Source organism: Anomaloglossus baeobatrachus, chromosome 9, assembly GCF_048569485.1.
Source record: "Anomaloglossus baeobatrachus isolate aAnoBae1 chromosome 9, aAnoBae1.hap1, whole genome shotgun sequence".
Taxonomy (NCBI): Eukaryota; Metazoa; Chordata; class Amphibia; order Anura; family Aromobatidae; genus Anomaloglossus; species Anomaloglossus baeobatrachus.
This window is the reverse complement of record NC_134361.1, coordinates 166562074-166584930: the sequence shown is the minus strand read 5'-3', so window position 1 is coordinate 166584930 and position 22857 is coordinate 166562074. Positions and strand designations below refer to the sequence as shown.

At 52.4% G+C, this 22857-nt stretch overlaps 1 protein-coding gene across 3 annotated transcripts in view; it reads right to left on the bottom strand.

The window, feature by feature from the left end:
• Positions 1-21469, bottom strand: part of LOC142250600 (uncharacterized) — a 64083-nt gene extending 42614 nt beyond the window's left edge. For 2 of the 3 annotated variants that reach the window (XM_075322783.1, XM_075322787.1), the window contains exon 1: positions 21392-21469. The gene's annotated coding sequence lies outside the window, so the exon portion shown is untranslated. The remainder of the gene's footprint in view (positions 1-21391) is intronic. The other variant, XM_075322786.1, reaches the window with a different exon arrangement.
• Between the last annotated feature and the right edge of the window lie 1388 nt (positions 21470-22857).

Here is a 22857-nt window from a genome sequence, read left to right as displayed (position 1 = left end):
GATCAAGCACTTGATATTGACAGCGGCATTTAAAGGAAAGGGGTCATTAAAAAAAAAAAAAAATTTCAATAACTGAAAAAATGTACAGTATTAATGTTTTGTTTAAATATTGATTTTTTTTAATTGAGCAAAATATAAAACATTTTTAAAAGTTTGATATTTTTTACACCGTTAAACACTAGGGGGATCAGCTGTTGAAATCACACTGAAATCCTACTGTAGAACTAGCTTACATTACAACTGCAGTAAAGTGGGCAGAATCTGCTCTCCTGTGTGTGATGTCACCTCCCCTCCCAATCTGGGGGTTTCCATAAAGGATAAAAGAGAATGAAGTTTAGGATCACAGTGCAGAGCCATTTTGTTGGTGACCAGAAATGTCTAAAGTGTCACCAAGGACAGACGGGGTATCACACAGGATAGGATAAGGCTCCTTTCACATTGCATTTTGCCTTACGTTCACAGGTCCCGTCGGGGCATCCGTCCAAACCGCCCCTCCGCAAAGCGTGTTTCGGACACACGCTAACGTAGTGTGCTCAATTACAGTGAATGGCCATGCCAGCGCATGCTTCTGAAACAAGCTTTGCGGGGTGGGGGAGGGGTGGTTCGGACGGGTGCCCCGACGGGACCTGTGAGCATAAGGCAATACGCAATGTGAAAGAAGCCTTAGATGCCGGTGGAGAGGTGAGTGAGATCATCCTCTGACGCTGCACATTCATTAGCATGTTAGCGCACCCCCACTGTGGCGTACTAACATGCTAATGGAGCCGACTAGCCAGGTGAACTAACGTCCAGGGGACTAGTCCCTGCACTCATTAGCATACAATAAAAGATCTTTAGAAATACTTTTTCTAAAGATTTCTTTATCTATGCTGGTGTATACAGGAACAATTAGGCAGGGATTAGCAATATGCACCCATAACATCGCGTGGTTCTGGGTGCATATTGGACCTGACAGGTTCCCTTTAAGGATAACAAAGTCAATGTTTTGGAGTGGCCATCATAATGCCCTGATCTCAAGCCAATTGAAAATGTATGGGCAAAGCGGAAAGGCCGATGCAAGCAAGGAGACCTACAAACATGGCTCAGTTACACTAGTTCTGCCAGAAGGAATGGGCCCAAATACTATTGTTAGAAGCTTGTGGAAGGAGATCCAAAACGTTTGACCCAAATCAGCAATGGTACCAAATACTAATGAAATGTAAACTTTTTACTCTGCAGAAAGTAAGGGGTACTTCACACATAGCGACATCGCTAGCGAGATCGTTGCTGAGTCACGGTTTTGGTGACGCAGCAGTGACCTCATTAGCGATCTCGCTGTGTGTGATACAAAGCAGCGATCTGGCCCCTGCTGTGAAATCGCTGATCGTTACACACAGTGCTGGTTCATTTTTTGGACGTTGCTCTCACGCTGTGAAGCACACATCGCTGTGTTTGACAGCGAGAGAGCAACGATCTGAATGTGCAGGAAGCCGGCGTCTGGAAGCTGCGGACGCTGGTAACCAAGGTACACATCAGGGAACCAAGTGAAGCGCTTTGCTTGGTTACCCGATATTTATCTTGGTTACTAGCGTACGCCACTCTCAGGCTGCCAGTCCTGGCTCCCTGCACATGTAGCCAGAGTACACATCGGGTAACTAAGCGAAGCGCTGTGCTAATTAACCTGATGTGTACCCTGGCTATGAGTGCAGGGAGCCAGCGCTAAGCGGTGTGCACTGGTAACCAGGGTAAATATTGGTTAACCAAGCAAAGAATTTTGCTTAGTTACCCGATATTTACCTTGGTTACTAAGCGCAGCATCGTTTCCACGAGTCGCTGCTGGCTGGTCACTGGTGAGATCTGCCTGATTGACCGCTCACCAGCGACCATGTAGCGACGCACCAGCGATCCTGACCAGGTCACATTGTGGTTGGAATCGCTGGTACGTCGTTTAGTGAGACGGTAGCCTAACAAAAAAAGCCTTAAAACATTCTCTCTCTCATTATTCTGGCATTTGTCAAATATAAATAATTTTGGTTCCTAATTGACCTAAAACGGGATTTATTCTGATTTCATGTCAGATAGTGATAAAAACATGCAGATGTGTCTTTATAGAGAGCGAAGGGAAACCTCTGGTTTTAACTGTATGAGGGAGTCATTCAGTCAGTCAAAATCAGGGAAATTGAGGAGTCGTTATCAGAGGTTTGGCTGACTCCACAGGCCTGTTTGCGACTAGTCCCTGGCCTCATTAGCATACATCTTCTAAAGATCTCTTTATCTATGCGACTAGACGCAGGGATTACTCATATGCTCCTAGAACTGCTCGTGGTTCTGGGTCCATATTGCACCTGACAGGTTCACTTCAAGGGGTTGTCCGGTCTAAATTCTCAAGTCTGCAGTCCCCCTATGTCTACTACGCGACTGCAGACTTGTGAGTCCTCACATCCCTTGCACTTTGAGGATTCTCCGGTATCAGAGGCTGGAACGTGGCATTAAGTATCCAATATACTAATTCAAACGCTGCACTCTCATTCTTGAATAAAGTAGAAAAAAAGAGACTGAACAGATTTGTTTTTTCTTTTGCAAAAAAGAGAATTTTGTTTACTTACCGTAAATTCTTTTTCTTATAGTTCCGTAATGGGAGACCCAGACCATGGGTGTATAGCTTCTGCCTCCGGAGGACACACAAAGTACTACACTCAAAAGTGTAGCCCCTCCCTCCGAGCATATACACCCCCTGGATAACCAAATATAGCCAGTTTAGTGCAAAAGCTGAAGGAGAGTAGCCACCCACAAGTAGAGATAGAGCAAGAACCGTAACAACCGGAACCTCTGTCTACAACAACAGCCGGTGACAACACGCGGAACAAGAAACTGCCAACAGGGAGGGTGCTGGGTCTCCCATTACGGAACTATAAGAAAAAGAATTTACGGTAAGTAAACAAAATTCTCTTTTTCTTCATCGTTCCTATGGGAGACCCAGACCATGGGACGTCTCAAAGCAGTCCATGCGTGGGAATAAACAGAAAACTGAGAAGTAGGCGAAACCTAACTTCGCAAATGGGCGACAGCCGCCTGAAGGGTGCGTCTGCCCCAGCTCGCATCTGCCGAAGCATGAGCATGCACTTGGTAGTGCTTCGAAAAGGCATGCAGACTAGTCCAAGTGGCAGTCTGACAGACCTGCTAAGCCGTAGCCTGGTGCCTGAAACCGAAGAGGCACCGACAGCTCTGGTCGAGTGTGCCTTGATCCCCGGCGGGGGAGGCACTCGAGTACACTGGTAGGCATCGGAAATGGCCGACCCAATCCAACGAGCTAGGGTCGGCTTAAAAGCCAAGAGGCCCTTACGCCGACCTGTGGTCAGCACCAAAAGAGAGGTGCACCGCCTAAGAACAGCGGTGCGAGACACATAGATCCGGAGCGCCCGCACCAGATCCAGAGTATGCAACGCTTCTTCAAAGCGATGAACAGGAGCTGGACAAAAGGAAGGCAGGGAAATGTCCTGGTTAAGGTGGAAAGGAGAGACCACCTTAGGGAGAAAGTCCGGAGTCGGACGGAGAACCACCTTGTCTTGATGAAAAACCAAAAAAAGGTGACTCCGAAGAGAGAGCAGCCAAATCAGAGACTCCCCTGAGGGAAGCTATGGCCACTAGAAAGACCACTGTCTGTGCAAGACGAGACAAAGAAACCTCCGTAAGAGGCTCAAAGGGGGGTTTCTGGAAAGCCGTGAGGACCAGATTAAGGTCCCAGGGATCCAAAGGCCGCCGGTAAGGCGGAATGATGTGGGAGGCGCCCTGCATGAAGGAGCGCACCTGAGCCAGCCAGGCGATACGCCGCTGGAACAACACTGACAGAGCCGAGACCTGTCCCTTGAGGGATAGTCCTAGCTGTAGACCGGACTGTAGAAAGGACGGGAGGGTCGGCAAGGAAAAAGGCCAAGAAGCATGGCCGGAAGGGCGACACCAGGACAGGAAAATTCTCCAGGTCCTGTGATAGATCTTGGCCAAGGAATACTTCCGAGCCCGAGTCATAGTGGAGATGACTTCAGGAGGGATACCAGAAGTCGTCAAGATCCAGGACTCAAGAACCACGCCGTCAATCTGAGAGCCGCAGAATTCTGGCGGAAAAACGGACCTTGTGAGAGAAGGTCTGGACGGTCCGGGAGATGCCACGGCGCCTCTACGGACAGATGGAGCAGGTCTGGGTACCAAGCTCGCCTGGGCCAGTCAGGAGCAATGAGAATGACCCGACGGCCCTCCATTATGATCTTGCGCAGGACTCTGGGCAAGAACTAGAGGGGGAAACACGTAAGACAGACGAAACTGGTACCAATCTTGAACCAGCGCGTCCGCTGCAAAGGCCTGAGGATCGTGGGAGCGAAGATCCACTTCCGGAGTGCCCCACTTGCGGCAGAGTGACCGAAACACTGCCGAATGCAGAGTCCGCTTGCCGCTGTCCACGGTATGACGGCTGAGATAATCTGCCTCCCAGCTTTCCACGCCTGGGCTGTGGACTGCGGATATGGTGGACTTGGAGTCCTCCGTCCACTGAAGGATGCGTTGAACCTCCAACATTGCCAGGCGGTGAGTGTCCCGCCCTGGTGGTTGATGTAGGCAACCGCTGTGGCGTTGTCTGACTGGACTCGAATGTGCTTGCCCGCCAACTTGGTGAAAGGCCAAGAGAGCTAGAAGCACAGCTCTGATTTCCAGCACATTGAACGAGAGGGCTGATTCGGACGGAGTCCAAGTGCCCTGTGCTCTGTGGAGGAGATATACTGCTCCCCAGCCGGATAGACTGGCATCCGTGGTGAGGATCACCCAGGACGGGGCCAGGAAGGAGCGTCCCTGAAGAGAGAGGGGCCGAAGCCACCACTGAAGGGAGCCCCTGGTCTGTGGCGACAGAGCCACTAACCTGTGCAAGGAAACCGCTTCCATTGACGCCACCATCTGACCCAGCACCTGCATTAGGTGCCTGATGGAATGACGGCGGGGCCTCAGCAAAGAGCGCACCACTAGTGAAGGGACTGCTGTTTGACTAAGGGCAGCTTCACAAGTGCCGGCAGAGTCTCGAATTGCATCCCTAGGTACGTGAGCTTTTGGGTCGGAGTCAGAGTGGACTTGGGAAAAAGACAAGCCACCCGAATTGGACTAGAGTGGCGAGAGTGAGCGAAGCACTCCGCTGACGGTCTGCACTGGATGAAGCCTTGACTAGAAGGCCGTCCAGGAAAAAGGGATGCCAACCCTTGGAGGTGCAGAACCGCAACCACAGCTGCCATGACCCTGATGAATACTCGAGGGGCCGTGGCTAACCCGAAGGGAAGAGCCACGAATCGGAAATGTTCCTCTCTGATTGCAAAACGTAGCCAACGCTGGTGTGAAACTGCAATTGGCACATGCAGATCGACATCTCTGACGTCGAGGATGCAAGGAATCTCCTTGGGTCATTGAGGCAATGACTGATCGCAGAGACTCCATGCGAAAAAGCCGCACCTGAACATGCTTGTTGAGAAGCCTGAGATCCAGGATGGGCCGGAAGGAACCGTCCCTTTAGGGGACTAGGAAGAGATTTGAGTAGAAACCTCTGAACCGTTCCCAGGCGGGAACCGGTACAATTACTCCGTTGGCCTGCAAGGATGCCACGGCCTGAGAGAAGGCGGCGGCCCTGAAGCAGGGGGGAGTTGACAGAAAAAATCTGTTTGGCGGGCTAGATAGAATTCAATCCTGTAGCCGTGGGAGATGATATCCCGCACCCACTGATCGGAGACGTGTTGAAACCACATGTCGCCAAGCGGGAGAGCCTGCCACCGACCAAGGACGTTACTGGCGCGGCCAGATAGTCAAGAGGAGGCTGCCTTAGTGGCAGCAGCTCCTGCGGTCTTCTGAGGACGCGGCTTCGTGCGCCAGTTGGGTTTTTGGTCCTTGGCCGAGTTAGTGGACGAGGCCGAGGGCTTAGAGAACGACCAGTTGGAGGAACGAAAGGAACGAAACCTCGACTGGTTCCTGCCCTGGACAGGTTCCTGGATTTGGTTTGTGGCATGGAAGTACTCTTCCCGCCAGTAGCTTCCTGAATAATTTCATCCAGTTGTTCACCAAACAGCCTGGGCCCAGCAAATGGGAGCCCAGCAAGGTACTTCTTTGAAGAAGCGTCTGCCTTCCACTCTCGAAGCCACAAGATCCTGTGGATAGCGAGAGAATTGGCCGAAGCCTCCGCAGTGCGGAGCCTCCAGCCAGACATGGCATAGGATGAAAAGGCTGAAGCCTGGAAGTTAAGGCAACCATCTCGGGCATAGAGTCCCTGGTGAGGGAATGCATCTCCTCTAGAGAAGCAGAGATGGCTTTGAAAGCCCACACTGCTGCAAAAGAGAGGGAGAACGAGGTCCCTGCCGCCTCATACGGTCAGTGGGATCCTTAAGAGAGTTGCCATCAGCCACTGATACAACTTTCCGGGCTGAGAGTCTAGACACCGGAGGGTCTACCTTTGGTGAATGAGCCCACTCCTTGACCACATCTGGTGGAAACGGAAAACGGTCATCAGAACCACGCTTTGGGAAGCGTCTGTCAGGACAGGCTCTGGGCTTGGTCACAGTGGCCTGAAAACTGGAGTGGTTAAGGAACACACTCCTTGTTCTCTTAGGCAAGGTATACTGATGCTTTTCTGCCAGAGAGGGGAGCTCCCCTGATACAGGCGGATTGAGGTCCAGTACAAAATTAATGGACGCAATCAAATCACTAGCATCTGCGTCACTTTCGGACAGATCCATGGGGTACATGGAGGTAGCGTCCGAGCCCCCAGTAAAGGCATCCTCCTTGTCCTGCGAGTCAGCTCGTGAATCAGAGCCACGGGACGAGGAAGGAGAGGAGGGAGAGGGGACCCTGCGTCTCCATTTTAGGAGGACGGGGTCTGAGCCAGATGAAGAATCCTCTGAGCTTTGCTGAGCGAGCCGTAGCAGCAGAAGCGCCCTAAGAAGAAGGGAATTTTGTTACTTACCGTAAATTCCTTTTCTTCTAGCTCTTATTGGGAGACCCAGACGATTGGGGTATAGCTACTGCCCTCTGGAGGCCACACAAAGCACTACATCAAAAGTGCAAGGCCCCTCCCCCTCTGGCTATACCCCCCCGTGGTATCACGGGTTCTCCAGTTTTAGTGCCAAAGCAAGAAGGAGGAAGCCAATAACTGGTTTAAACAAATTAACTCCGAATAACATCGGAGAACTGAAAAAAACGTTCAACATGAACAACATGTGTACCCGCAAACAACAAAAAAACATCCCGAAGGACAACAGGGCGGGTGCTGGGTCTCCCAATAAGAGCTAGAAGAAAAGGAATTTACGGTAAGTAACAAAATTCCCTTCTTCTTCAGCGCTCTATTGGGAGACCCAGACGATTGGGACGTCCAAAAGCTGTCCCTGGGTGGGTAAAGAAATACCTCATGTTAGAGCTGCAAAACAGCCCTCCCCTACAGGGGTGTCACTGCCGCCTGCAGGACTCTTCTACCTAAGCTGGCATCCGCCGAAGCATAGGTATGCACCTGATAATGCTTAGTGAAAGTGTGCAGACTGGACCAGGTAGCTGCCTGGCACACCTGTTGAGCCGAAGCCTGGTGACGAAATGCCCAGGACGCACCCACGGCTCTGGTTGAGTGGGCTTTTAGCCCTGAAGGAACCGGAAGCCCCGCAGAACGGTAGGCCTCTAGAATTGGTTCTTTGATCCATCGAGCCAGGGTGGCTTTAGAAGCCTGCAACCCCTTGCGCGGACCAGCGACAAGGACAAAAAGTGCATCGGCACGGCGCATGGGCGCCGTTCGGGAAATGTAGATTCTGAGTGCTCTCACCAGATCTAGCAAACGTAAGTCCTTTTCATACCGGTGAACCGGATGAGGACAAAAAGAAGGCAAGGATATATCCTGATTAAGATGAAAAGAGGATACGACCTTAGGGAGAAACTCCGGAATAGGGCGCAGCACTACCTTGTCCTGGTGGAACACCAGGAAGGGAGCCTTGGATGACAGAGCTGCCAGCTCAGACACTCGCCGAAGCGATGTGATCGCAACAAGAAACGCCACTTTCTGTGACAGCCGAGAAAAGGAAACTTCCTTCAGAGGCTCGAAGGGCGGCTTCTGGAGAGCAACTAGTACCCTGTTCAGATCCCATGGATCTAACGGCCGCTTGTACGGGGGCACAATATGACAGACCCCCTGCAGGAACGTGCGCACCTTAGGAAGACGTGCTAGACGCTTCTGAAAAAACACGGATAGTGCCGAAACTTGCCCTTTAAGGGAGCTGAGCGACAAGCCCTTTTCTAACCCCGATTGCAGGAAGGAAAGAAACTTGGGCAATGCAAATGGCCAGGGAGACACTCCCTGAGCAGAGCACCAGGACAAGAAAATCTTCCACGTTCTGTGGTAGATCTTAGCCGAATTCGACTTTCTAGCTTGTCTCATTGTGGCAACGACTCCCTGAGATAATCCAGCAGATGCTAGGATCCAGGACTCAATGGCCACACAGTCAGGTTCAGGGCCGCAGAATTCTGATGGAAAAACGGCCCTTGGGACAGTAAGTCTGGTCGGTCTGGCAGTGACCACGGTCGACCGATCGTGAGATGCCACAGATCCGGATACCACGACCTCCTCGGCCAGTCTGGAGCGACGAGTATGACGCGGCTGCACTCGGATCTGATCTTGCGTAGCACTCTGGGCAAGAGCGCCAGAGGCGGAAACACGTATGGGAGCTGAAACTGCGACCAATCTTGAACCAAGGCGTCTGCCGCCAGAGCTCTTTGATCGCGCGACCTCGCCATGAATGCCGGGACCTTGTTGTTGTGCCGGGATGCCATTAGGTCGACGTCCGGCACTCCCCAGCGGCGACAGATTTCCTGAAACACGTCCGGGTGAAGGGACCATTCCCCTGCGTCCATGCCCTGGCGACTGAGGAAGTCTGCTTCCCAGTTTTCTACGCCTGGGATGTGAACCGCGGATATGGTGGATGCTCTGTCCTCCACCCACATTAGAATGCGCCGGACTTCTTGGAAGGCTTGCCGACTGCGCGTCCCTCCTTGGTGGTTGATGTATGCCACCGCTGTGGAGTTGTCCGATTGGATTCGGATCTGCTTTCCTTCCAGCCACTGTTGGAAGGCCAGTAGAGCAAGATACACTGCTCTGATCTCCAGAACATTGATCTGAAGGGTGGACTCCTGCGGAGTCCACGTCCCCTGAGCCCTGTGGTGGAGAAATACTGCTCCCCACCCTGACAGACTCGCATCTGTCGTGACTACTGCCCAGGATGGGGGCAGGAAGGATCTTCCCTGAGACAATGAGGTGGGAAGGAGCCACCATTGTAGGGAGTCCTTGGCCGTCTGGGAAAGCGAGACTTTCCTGTCCAGGGACGTTGACTTCCCGTCCCATTGGCGGAGAATGTCCCATTGAAGTGGGCGCAGATGAAACTGCGCAAAGGGAACTGCTTCCATGGCTGCCACCATCTTCCCTAGGAAATGCATGAGGCGCCGCAAGGGATGCAACTGGCCCTGCAGAAGAGATTGCACCCCTGTCTGTAGTGACCGCTGCTTGTCCAGCGGAAGCTTCACTATCGCTGCTAGAGTATGAAACTCCATGCCAAGATACGTTAGTGATTGAGTCGGTGATAGGATCGACTTTGGAAAGTTGATGATCCATCCGAAAGACTGTAGGGTCTCCAGCGTAGCATTCAGGCTGTGCTGACATGCCTCTTGAGAGGGAGCTTTGACCAGTAAATCGTCTAGGTAAGGGATCACCGAGTGTCCCTGAGAGTGCAAGACTGCTACCACCGCCGCCATGACCTTGGTGAAGACCCGTGGGGCTGTTGCCAGACCAAATGGCAGAGCTACGAACTGAAAATGGTCGTCTCCTATCACAAAACGTAGAAAACGTTGATGTTCTGTAGCAATTGGCACGTGGAGATAAGCATCTTTGATGTCTATTGAGGCAAGGAAGTCTCCTCTGGACATTGAGGCAATGACAGAACGCAGGGTTTCCATCCGGAACTTCCTGGCGTGCACATGTTTGTTGAGCCGTTTTAGGTCCAGAACAGGACGGAACGAGCCGTCCTTTTTTGGAACCACAAAGAGATTGGAGTAAAACCCTTGCCCTTGTTCCTGAGGAGGGACTGGGATCACCACTCCTTCCGCTCTTAGGGAGTCCACCGCCTGCAGCAGAGCATCTGCTCGGTCTGGATGTGGGGAGGTTCTGAAGAACCGAGCTGGAGGACGAGAATTGAACTCGATTCTGTACCCGCGAGACAAAATGTCCGTCACCCACCGGTCTTTGACCTGTGACATCCAAATGCCGGAAAAGCGGGAGAGCCTGCCCCCGACCGGCGATGCGGAGGGGGGGGGCTGGAAGTCATGAGGTAGCCGCTTTGGAAGCGGTACCTCCATTTGCTTTCTTGGGGCGCGTGTGAGCCCGCCACGAATCTGAGTTTCTTTGCGTCCTCTGAGTCCCTTTGGACGAGGTAAATGGTGTCTTGCCCGAACCTCGAAAGGACTGAAACCTCTGCTGCCACTTTTTCTGCTGAGGTTTGGTTGTTCTGGGTTGTGGTAAAGAGGAGTCTTTACCCTTGGACTGCTTAATGATATCAGCCAATGGCTCGCCAAACAGTCTATCTCTAGATAAAGGCAAACTGGTTAAACATTTTTTGGAACCAGCATCTGCTTTCCAGTCCTTTAACCACAAGGCTCTGCGCAAAACTACCGAATTGGCGGACGCCATTGAGGTGCGACTGGTAGATTCTAGGACCGCATTGATAGCGTAAGACGCAAACGCCGACATCTGCGTGGTAAGGTGCGCCACTTGCGGCACTGCTGGATGTATGATAGCATCCACTTTTGCTAAGCCAGCTGAAATAGCCTGGAGTGCCCATACGGCTGCGAATGCCGGAGCAAACGACGCGCCGATAGCTTCATAGACAGATTTTAACCAAAGGTCCATCTGTCTGTCATTGGCATCTTTAAGTGAAGCGCCATCCTCCACTGCAACTATAGACCTAGCTGCGAGTTTGGAAATCGGGGGGTCTACCTTTGGACACTGTGTCCAGCGCTTGACCACCTCAGGGGGGAAAGGGAAACGCGTATCTTTAGATCGTTTAGAGAAACGCCTTTCTGGGTGAGCGTCGAGCTTCTGGATTGATTCTCTGAAGTCAGCGTGATCCCACAAAGCACTCAATTTGCGCTTGGGATAAAGAAAACGAAACTTCTCCTGCTCTGCAGCTGCCTCTTCTGCTGAAGGGGCTGGGGGAGAAATATCCAACAGCCTATTGATGGCTGAGATAAGGTCGTTTACCATGGCATCCCCATCAGGGGTATCCAGGTTGAGAGGGATTCCAGGAATGGATTCCTGATCACTCTCATCAGACACATCACAGGGAGACTGATTGCGCTGAGACCCTGAGCAGTGTGATGACGTCGAGGGTCTTTCCCAGCGAGCTCGCTTAGGGTGGCTGGGGCTATCATCTGAGTCATAATCCTCGGCCTGTGAAGCCGGGGACCCCCCTGTGGGCTGGATTAAATCCAAGTGAGGGGGACCTGAGGACAGAGGCCTCGCCGTGTCCAAAGACTGAGCCCCATGCATAGATTGCAAGGTTTCAAGGATTTTTGCCATAGACACAGACATATTATCCGCAAAAACTGCAAAGTCTGTCCCTGTCACCGGGGCAGAACTTACAAGCGTCTCAGCCTGGGTCACTACCCCTCCGGACTCCGGCTGGCGAAGCAGCACCGGGTCGGAGCATTGCACACAATGGGAGCCTGCTGGTAGATTAGCCCCACATGCAGCACACGCAGCACACACAGCCCTGGCCTTGGCAGCCTTGCGTTTTGAGGATGGCATGTTGCTGCTTCCACAGAGTGATCTGGGAGATGCAGCCAGAAGCGACCTCACAGTGCAAGAAATACAATATTTATATATCTGTACAGTACACCGATACACCGTGAGGCACTAGAGGGACCAGCACAGACAAATCGCTTACCGCCCGCTTAAAATGCGGGTGTGTGGTCGCCAGATAGCCCCTAGTCCAGGTCTCCCAGAGCCTTGCGTCCTTCCTCCAGCCAGACTGCATGTAATGGCTGCCGGCGTCTGAGAGAGAAGGGGGGCGGGCCCTGGGCGTTCCTGGCCAAGAGCGGGAAGCCTGCTTCCCTCTGTGCCTAGTGTGAGGGCTGGAGCATGTAAATCAGGCTCCAGCCCTCGTCGCTGCTAGCGAACAGCGTCTCTCCCCTACCCTGAATGACAGGGTGGGGGCGGGAACGAATCGGAGCTGCCGGCGTCCTAGGCCCAAAAAGCCGGGGACTCAATTTATAACCGCCGCCGCCGTAAAAGCGCGGACGGCGGATCCCCGGCGCACCACAAGTCACAGCAGCGCCGCCCGGTCCAGAGGGGGTCGGCGCTGCGTTCCCATACACAAAAAATCCCCCAGTAATCTGTAGGGACACTAACTCCAACGTTGCGGTCCCCGGCGCACTACAACACCCAGCCAGCCCGGAGTGTGTCTGTGCCTGCCGGGGACACAGAGTACCTGTATGATGCAGGGCCTGTCCCTGATCGTACTCCTGCTCCGTCTCCAACAGGTTCTAATGGGTCTGTGGATGGAGCCCGGCGTCAGAGCTGAGAGGCCGGCAGGATCCCACTTCCACAGAGCCCTACAAGGGGATGTGGAAGGAAAACAGCATGTCAGGCTCCAGCCCTGTACCAGCAATAGGTACCTCAACCTTACAACACCATCCAGGGGTGAGAAGGGAGCATGCTGGGGACACTATATGTGTCCTCTTTTCTTCCATCCGAAATAGTCAGCAGCTACTGCTGACTAAAATCTGTGGAGCTATGCATGGAATGTCTGACCTCCTTCGCACACAAAGCTAAAACTGGAGAACCCGTGATACCACGGGGGGGTATAGCCAGAGGGGGAGGGGCCTTGCACTTTTGATGTAGTGCTTTGTGTGGCCTCCAGAGGGCAGTAGCTATACCCCAATCGTCTGGGTCTCCCAATAGAGCGCTGAAGAAAGGGGCTGATGCATGCTCAGCAGAGTCCGGGACATCTGTCCCCTGGAGAGAGGGATTCTACCCAAGTCGGGGGTTCAGCCACCGGAGCCGGAGCAGCCGGTGGGACCACTGGGGATGAGCCTCCAGGCTGAGGCACCACCATGTTAGAGCAGGCATCACAATGTGGTTATGTGCTCAGTACAGGCAGTACGAGCCTACATGCAGTGCATATTAAGTACAGCCTTGCTCCTCGTGTGAGACATGCTGCTGAAGTGGGGGCTCTGAGCCAGAATGCCCCCCAGCAGAGTATATACTCAGAGTATATAAGCAGGTCCACAACCGGAGGTTGTGGCTTGCCAGACCGTTTGACATTGGGACATCTCTGTGCCCTCCAGATCCCACAGCCCGGACCCCCAGGGAGATGGCCAGCGCCGATCGCTGTCACAATGTGGTTTATGCAGACATGCATAAGAACGCTGATAAAATGGCGCCGGAGCGAGGAGAGGGGGCGGGGCCTACTCTAAGAGCGGGATCCGGAGGGCCAAGGAGATATACAGGGGAGGGAATATTACCTCAGAGAGGAGTGTCCCTCCCCTGTGCCGAACGGCCGCTGGGCGGAGCCGCACTGTCCCTCTGCATGATTAGCATGCAGGGGCAGTGAAAACGAAACTAGGCCTCAGGCGAAGCCGGGGCCTAAATTTAACGATGCGGCCGGCGAGCAGGCACCATCGGCGCGGTTCTCAGGTGAAAACCATTGAACCGGCCGGAAATGTCACAATAAATACACAGCACACTCTCCCCAACAATAAAGTACAAGGGACCCCCGATAATAACGTCTCAGATACTTAGCTTGTGAGACGCAGGGCCAGATCCCTGAGGGATGAGTGCTCCGTCCGGCAGGATCCTGAAAGGGCTGCGGATGGAGACCGGTCTCCTGCAAGGCAGTGAGAACCGTGCTGGCTCCCACTTCAAGCCAGAGCCCGAGGGATGGTGAAGGAGCGCGGCATGTAAGGCTCCAGCCCTGAAATCAACCTTAACAACACCGCCGACACAGTGAGGTGAGAAGGGACATGCCGGGAGTCCAGGCTTGGACCCGCTTTTCTTCAAACTCTTTCCAAAAATCAAAATCAGATGAGAATGCATGTGTGGATGTGTGCCTCCTGAACACAAAGCATTTAACTGGCTATATTTGGTTATCCAGGGGGTGTATATGCTCGGAGGGAGGGGCTACACTTTTGAGTGTAGTACTTTGTGTGTCCTACGGAGGCAGAAGCTATACACCCATGGTCTGGGTCTCCCATAGGAACGATGAAGAAAATCTTAGAATATTTTTATTTATTGTGCAACAGGGAAGGACTAGGGACGTTTCGGCCCAAATATAGGCCTTTTTCACGCCAAGTCACTAGAAAAGGATGAGAAAACAGTAATCACTATTTTACAATATTTTACAAGATTGCCATATTTATAAGAAATATACACATAAAATTAAAAAAGATCCCATGTTGATATTTGGTATATAGATACGTAGCTACAACAGCAAAAAGTACAGGCAACCACAGTGGGGGTATCTCTCTGAGGAACACATGAACAGCAGCAGCAACATAAAAATAAGATGCACATAGAAATAGCATACCTTCACAGAAGAAAATCTATTTTCTCAAGAGAATTTTTCATATAGGTTTCTGCAATTGCAGAGATAGAAATTGCAGAAACCTATATGAAAAATTCTCTTGAGAAAATAGATTTTCTTCTGTGAAGGTATGCTACTTCTATGTGCATCTTATTTTTATGTTGCTGCTGCTGTTCATGTGTTCCTCAGAGAGATACCCCCACTGTGGTTGCCTGTACTTTTTGCTGTTGTAGCTACGTATCTATATACCAAATCTCAACATGGGATCTTTTTTTAATTTTATGTGTATATTACTTGTAAATATGTCAATCTTGTAAAATATTGTAAAATAGAGATTACTGTTTTCTCATCCTTTTCTAATGAATTGGCGTGAAAAAGGCCTATATTTGGGCCGAAACGTCCCTAGTCCTTCCCTGTTGCACAATAAATAAAAATATACTAAGATTTTTGCAAAAGAAAAAAACAAATCTGTTCAGTCTCTTTTTTCTACTTTATTCAAGAATGAGAGTGCAGTGTCTGAATTAGTATACTGTTTGGACCTTGGTCCCCTCACTGGCACCTCAGAAAATTTCCCTATTTTTAGCAGTGTGCACACCATAAATCCTGACTTAAGTATCCGATATGCAGACTCCTGACCAGAATCCGTGCACTGAGCGAGGCTGACACCCTCTAGTCAGATTCTAGCGGGAAGTCTGTATATTGTATACATGTGACCGGCATTCCTAGCTCTGAAACGGACAAGTTCTCACAGTGCCCAGGATTCATAAGTCTGCAGTGACAGAGCGCACCGCACCACACCACACAGCAAACCCCCCACACACACAGCAGACCACACACATAGCAGAGCGCACCACACACACAGCAGAGCGGCCTCCACACACACACAGCAGAGCGCGCGCGCCACACACACACACACAGTAGAGCGCACCCCACACACACGAGCGCACCACACACACACGAGCGCACCACACACACGAGCGCACCACACACACAGCGCCCCACCCACACACACAGCAGAGCGCGCGCGCCACACACAGCGCACCACACACACACACACGAGCGCACCACACACACACACACAGCAGAGAGCACCACACACACACACACGAGCGCACCACACACAAACACGAGCGCACCACACACAAACACGAGCACGCCACACAAACGAGCGCGCCACACACACACACGAGCGCACCACACACATAAACACAGCAGTGCGCACCACACACACACAGCAGAGCGCACCACACACACAGCAGAGCGCACCACACACACACAGAAGAGCGCACCACACACACACAGCAGAGTGCACCACACACATACACAGCATTGCGCACCACACACAGCAGAGCGCACCACACACACAGCAGAGCGCACCACACACACAGCAGCGCGCACCACACACACAGCAGAGTGCACCACACACACACAGAAGAGCGCACCACACACACACAGCAGAGTGCACCACACACATACACAGCATTGCGCACCACACACAGCAGAGCGCACCACACACACAGCAGAGCGCACCACACACACAGCAGAGCGCACCACACACACAGCAGCGCGCACCACACACACAGCAGAGCGCACCACACACACAGCAGAGCGCACCACACACACAGCAGAGCGCACCACACACACACAGCAGAGCGCACCACACACACAGCAGAGCGCACCACACACACAGCAACGCGCACCACACACACAGCAGAGCGCACCACACACACAGCAGAGCGCACCACACACACAGCAGAGCGCACCACACACACACAAAACAGAGCGCACCACACACACACACACACAACAGAGCGCACCACACACACACACACAGCAGAGCGCAACACACACAACAGAGCGCACTACACACAGCAGAGCGCACCACACACACACACACACAACAGAGCGCACCACACACAACAGAGCGCACCACACACACAGCAGAGCACACCACACACACAGCAGAGCGCATCACACACACACTGCAGAGCGCGCCCCACACACACAACAGAGCGCACCACACACACACACACAGCAGAGCGCACCACACACACAGCAGAGCGCACCACACACACACACACACACAAACATGGACAGGAGACTTGTGGATCTATAGACAGGAGAACCATTTATGGTGTTAACAGTGGGTGTCGACTACCAGAAATGTCTCTGGAGCAGAGTCTGCATCACTGGACCCCACATTAGGCTGGTTTCAGACGTCCGTGTTTTAGGCCTACGACACACTCACGTGAAAATCACGCACGAGCCGAGAGACACGTATTTCCCCTGCGTGTTGCGTGCAGGTAAGTACGTGTCTCTGGTACGTGCGGGCAACGTGTGTTCTCCGCATGCTATCCGTGATAACATACGGAGAACAGGTTATTTACATACTCATGTGGTCCTTGCTGCTGTCCGTGGTGCTGATCTTCGGTCTCCAGCCCTCCCGTTTCCCGCTGCTGCCAGGCAGTGAAGTGAATATTAAATGAGAATAATGAGCGGCGGACGGCAGCAAGTGACAGCAGCGGCAGAGACAGGAGGGCTGGAGAAGGTGAGTTAAGGTTTTTTTTTCTTTCTCTGACACGTGTGTTTTCTCCGGCGCGTGTCACACGGGACCGCATCCACACTTCACCCGTGTGGTACGGGCCGTGTGACACCCGTGCTGCCGGAGCAAACACTGACATGTCAGCGTGTAGAAAAACGCACACACATACAAACGCACACGGACACACGTTCCGTTTTACGTGTATGTGCCTGCTACAATAGGGTAGCATTGCTGAACGTGTCTCCGTGCCGCCGGTACGTGCAAAAAATGGCAAACACGTACCGGCGGCACGGATGTGTGTCGGAGGCCTTAGGTACGTGTGACATCCGTTTTTAACACGGATGTCACACGTACCCATGTTATTCTATGATGTGCCTCACACGTCCGTGTTTGCACATGGACCGTGTGACCTTTCATGAACCCGCACACACACACGCAGGCATCTCCGGCAGCACGGATGTCACACGGATCGCACACTGATGTGATCCATGTGACATCAGTGTAAAACATACTGGAGAAAATATGGGTCTTTTTAATAAAAAGATTTTCTATATTTACCTCTCTCCAGCGCTGCTGTCTCCGGCTCTGCTGCCTCACGCTCCTTATCGCCGCTCATTATACTCACTGAATATTCAGTGCCCTTTGGAGCTGGAAGGGACAGCGCTGGAGACGTCAGTGCCGGGGACCGCATCGCTGAGTGAGTTTACAGGTGTGTGATGAGAACATAGAAGCCGGAACATTGCGGGGACAGCATCGGGGACTCGTCACAGTTCCCAATGAACTCTGATGAACCCGTGAAGCTGTAGCACGGGTGTCATCAGGATGTCATCAGAGTTCATTGGGAACTCCGATGACCTCCTGGATGTCACTCTGCTTTGTAAATACTCACCTGTCCCCGCGGTGCTGTCCTCGTGGGGCTGTACCCAGCGCTGTACCCACGATGCTCGGCTTCCTGATCCTGAGTGCGGCGAATAATGATGAAAATAATGAGCGGCAGTCAGGAGCGGCAGGCAGCAGAGCCGGAGAAAGCAGGCAAATATGAAAAATCTTTTAAGTTCATAGACCCGTGTTTTCTCCGGTACCTGTCACACGCATGCAAACACGGATGTCACAGGTGAGACGCACGTATGACACATGTATGACCATAACCATGCGTGTGACTGGTACCTGATTAAACACGGACGTTTGAAACCAGCCATAGGCCTCTTTCACACGTACGTGCCTCCGGTACGTCTTTGGCAGTTTTCTCACGTACCGGAGACACGTACACACGTAGACCTAGGTATTCCTATGGTTTTGGACACACGTAAGTATTTGCGCACAGAACGTGTGTCCGTTCCGTACTTACTTGTGTTTCTCACGCCGACATGTCAGTTTTCTCTTGGCATCACGGGTGTCACACGGAACACAAACGTGTCACACGTAATGCAAACGGACCACATGGATGTGTTCCGTGTGACACGCACCGGAGAGAAGACATGTGTCTGTGAGAAAAAAAAAAAACCTTTGCTCACCTTCTCCAGCCCTCTTGTCTCTGCCGCTGCTGTCACTTGCTGCCGACCGCCGCTCATTATGCTCATTGAATATTCACTTCACTGCGGCGGAAGCAGCAGTAGCGGGGAGTCTTGCAGGACCGAGACCGAAGATCAGCACCACGGACAGTGACGCCAGGGACAGGTGAGTAGAAAGTTCCCGTTCTCCGTGTGTTATCACGGATAACACACGGAGAACACACGTAGCCCATAAACACGGCTCACGGAGAGCAAAACGCACCTCTGACATGTCCGTAAAAATGTGCGTGGTTTTTCACGAATGTGTGAAAGAGTCCTTACACTGAGCCGGGAAGCACCAGACTCTGGTGACCGCACACGGTGGTGTCTGACGAGATATTCCATGTGGAATCACGCGCAGCTAAACTGACAAGAATGGGAGTCTCCTCCACACAACGCCATCACTCCCCGTGCACCCTGAGGCCTCCGACATACTCACGTGCCGCCGGTCCGTGTGTGCCATTTTTTACCAGGACCGGAGACACGTGCACACAGGGACCTAGGTAATCCCTATGGTTAGGAGACACGTATTTTGGAACGGAACGTGTGTCCGTTCCGTACTTACGTGTCGCCCTGTGTTAAAAACGTTGACATGTCCGTGTTGCTCCGGCAGCACGGGTGTCACACGGCCCGCACCCGTACCACACGGATGTAGTGTGGATGCGGTCCCGTGTGACATGCGCCGGAGAAAACACGTCAGAGTAAAAAAAAAAAAAAATCCTTACTCACCTTCTCCAGCCCTCTTGTCTCTGCCGCTGCTGTCACTTGCTGCCGACCGCCGCTCATTATGCTCATTGAATATTCACTTCACTGCGGCGGAAGCAGCAGTAGCGGGGAGTCTTGCAGGACCGAGACCGAAGATCAGCACCACGGACAGGTGAGTAGAAAGTTCCCGTTCTCCGTGTGTTATCACGGATAACACACTAAGAACACACGTAGCCCATAAACACGGCTCACGGAGGGCAAAACGCACCTCTGACATGTCCGTAAAAATGTGCGTGGTTTTTCACGAATGTGTGAAAGAGTTCTTACACTGAGCCGGGAAGCACCAGACTCCGGTGACCGCACACGGTGGTGTCTGACGAGATATTCCATGTGGAATCATGCGCAGCTAAACTGACAAGAATGGGAGTCTCCTCCACACAACGCCATCACTCCCCGTGCACCCTGAGGCCTCCGACATACTCACGTGCCGCCGGTCCGTGTGTGCCATTTTTTACACGGACCGGAGACACGTGCACACAGGGACCTAGGTAATCCCTATGGTTAGGAGACACGTAAGTATTTTGGAACGGAACGTGTGTCCGTTCCGTACTTACGTGTCGCCGTGTGTTAAAAACGTTGACATGTCCGTGTTGCTCCGGCAGCACGGGTGTCACACGGCCCGCACCCGTACCACACGTCAGAGTAAAAAAAAAAAAAAATCCTTACTCACCTTCTCCAGCCCTCCTGTCTCTGACGCTGCTGTCACTTGCTGCCGACCACCGCTCATTATACTCATTTAGGCTACTTTCACACATCCGGTTTGAGCCGTGCGGCTCAATCCGGCTGTGAAACCTATGCAACGGATGCGGCGAAAACACCGCATCATTTGCATAAGTTTTTACATGCGGCCGGTCCGTTTTTTTCCGGTTGCGGCATGCTACTGAGCATGCGCAGTGGAAAAAAACGCATGCGGCGGCCGGATGCGGTTTTTTCCGCATCGCACCGCATCCGGCGTCCATAGGCATGCATTGAAAATGCGCCGCAGCGGCCGGATGCGGCGCGATGCGGGTTTTTTTGCCGGAGCAAAAAACGTTGCAGGGGACGTTCTATCTGGCCGCAGCATCGGCTAAATCTGCCGCATGCGGCAAAAACCGGACCGAACGCAAGCCCCTGCGGCACAATACGGCACTAATGTAAGTCTATGCAAAAAAAACGCAACCGGTGTCACAAAAACCGGTTGCGTTTTTTCTGCAGAACGCCGTATTGTGCCGCAGAGCAAAATCCGGATGTGTGAAAGTAGCCTTAATATTCACCTCACTGCGGCGGCAGCAGGAGACGGCAGGGCTGGAGACCAAAGATCAGCACCACGGACAGCAGCAAGGACCACGTATGCAAATTACCGATTCTCCGTGTGTTATAGCGGACAGCACACGGAGAACACACGTAGCCCGCACGTACCAGAGACACGTATTTACCTACACGCAACACGCGGGGAAAATACGTGTCTCGCGGCACGTGCGTGATTTTCACGTGAGTGTGGTACAGGCCTGATGCAGTGTGCGGGATGTCACCCAGGAAACGGCACCAAAGACCTGCAGGAAGATTTTGGCGCCATTTTCCTGTGGAAACCCCTCAGCAGACATCTCCCCTCAGCCGTTAGGACGCGGCACAGCTCCACTCACTCACAGGGAATATCCTGCGGAGCAGCCCGTGCTCGGTGCAGGGGGAGCGGACACGGGTCTGGAAGTGCCGCCGGGGAGGGCAGCGCTACAGTGACGGCTGCTACACTGAGCGAGGATTCCTCCGCAGCTCCGGTAACCGAGAGGGATATATATATATATATATATATATATATATATATATATATATATATATATATATATATATATATATAAAGCGCCACTTCTCGGTGGCAGTTGTGGCCCCAGCAGCTGCGGGCTGTGGACCGTGTCGGGCACGTACAGGCCGCCCCTCCCGGGAATCCCCGTTACCTCAGAACGCGTCTACTCTCCTCGGCTCCGCGCTTTTAGTCTGAACAATCCAACGGTTTCCACCTTCATAGAGTGCTGTTACCTAGGAAACTGGGCGGGCATTACTGCCAGCCAATGGGCGATGGATTCTTTTCTTTTTTTTTTTCAAATATTAATAAACTTTATTGTACAGGACCTAGTACATTGAGAGACTACAAGTAATATGGTCACTAGGATGTAGGACGCCATGTTTGTGGAGGATGTGATGCTGCTCAGGGGAGTGGGGGCAGGAAGGTTCCAGCTGCTGCCACTGTATTAGGCCTCATTCACACATAAGTATTTGGTCAGTATTTTGCATCAGTGTTTGTATGCTAAAGAAAGGAGTTGGGCTTAGGGTATGTTCACACATCAGGTTTTTGCTGTGCGGCACAATCCGGTGATTTGCGGAAAAAACGCATTTTTTTTTTCCGCCGGGTGTGTTTTTTCCTCATAGACTTTTATTAGCGCCGGATTGTGCCGCATGTACTTGCGTTTGATCCGTTTTTTGTCGGATGCGGCAAAAATCGTCAGTCTGGCGTCCGCACAGTACGCAGAGAGGAACATTTTTTGCCAGCGGCTAAAAACTGCATAGCGCCGGGTGCGGCGCTGTGCGGAATGGTGCATAATGAAAGTCTATGCGCCCCGGATCCGGTGGCATGCATCAAACGCCGGAAGCATGTACCTGATCCGGGTTTTGCTTCTGAGCGTGCCCAGAAGTGATATAAAGTTATTGCTTGTCAGAAAATCAATCAATCACTCACTCACTCTCAGGCCTAAAACACACTTCCGTTAAAAACACGCACGTGCCGCGAGACACGTATTTACCCTAGTGTTGCATGTAGTAAGTACGTGTCTCGGGTACATGCGGTCCACGTGTGTTCTACATGTGCTATCCGCGATAGCACACGTAGAACCGATAATTTGCATACTCACGTGTTCCGTGCTGCTGTCCATGGTGCTGATCTTTGGTCTCCAGCCCTGCCGTCTCCCCGCTGCTGCTGCTGCCGGCCGCAGTGAAGTGAATATTAAATGAGCATAATGAGCGGCGGTCGGCAGCAGCGGCAGAGACAGGAGGGCTGGAGAAGGTAAGTAAATGTTTTGGGTTTTTTTCACTGACGTGTGTTTTCTCCGGCGCGTGTCACACGAGACCGCATCCACACTACATCCGTGTGGTACGGGTGCGGGCCGTGTGACACCCGTGCTGCCGGAGAAAACGTGGACATGTCAGCGTGTAGAAAAACGAACACACGTACAAACGCACACGGACACACGTTCCGTGTGGTTTTACGTGTGTGTGCCTGCTACAATAGGGTAGCATTGCTGAACATGTCTCCATGCCGCCGGTACGTGCAAAAATGGCAAACACGTACCGGCGGCACGGATCTGTGTCGGAGGCCTCAAACTCACTCACTCACTGACTCACTCACTCACCCTCACCCACTCACCGA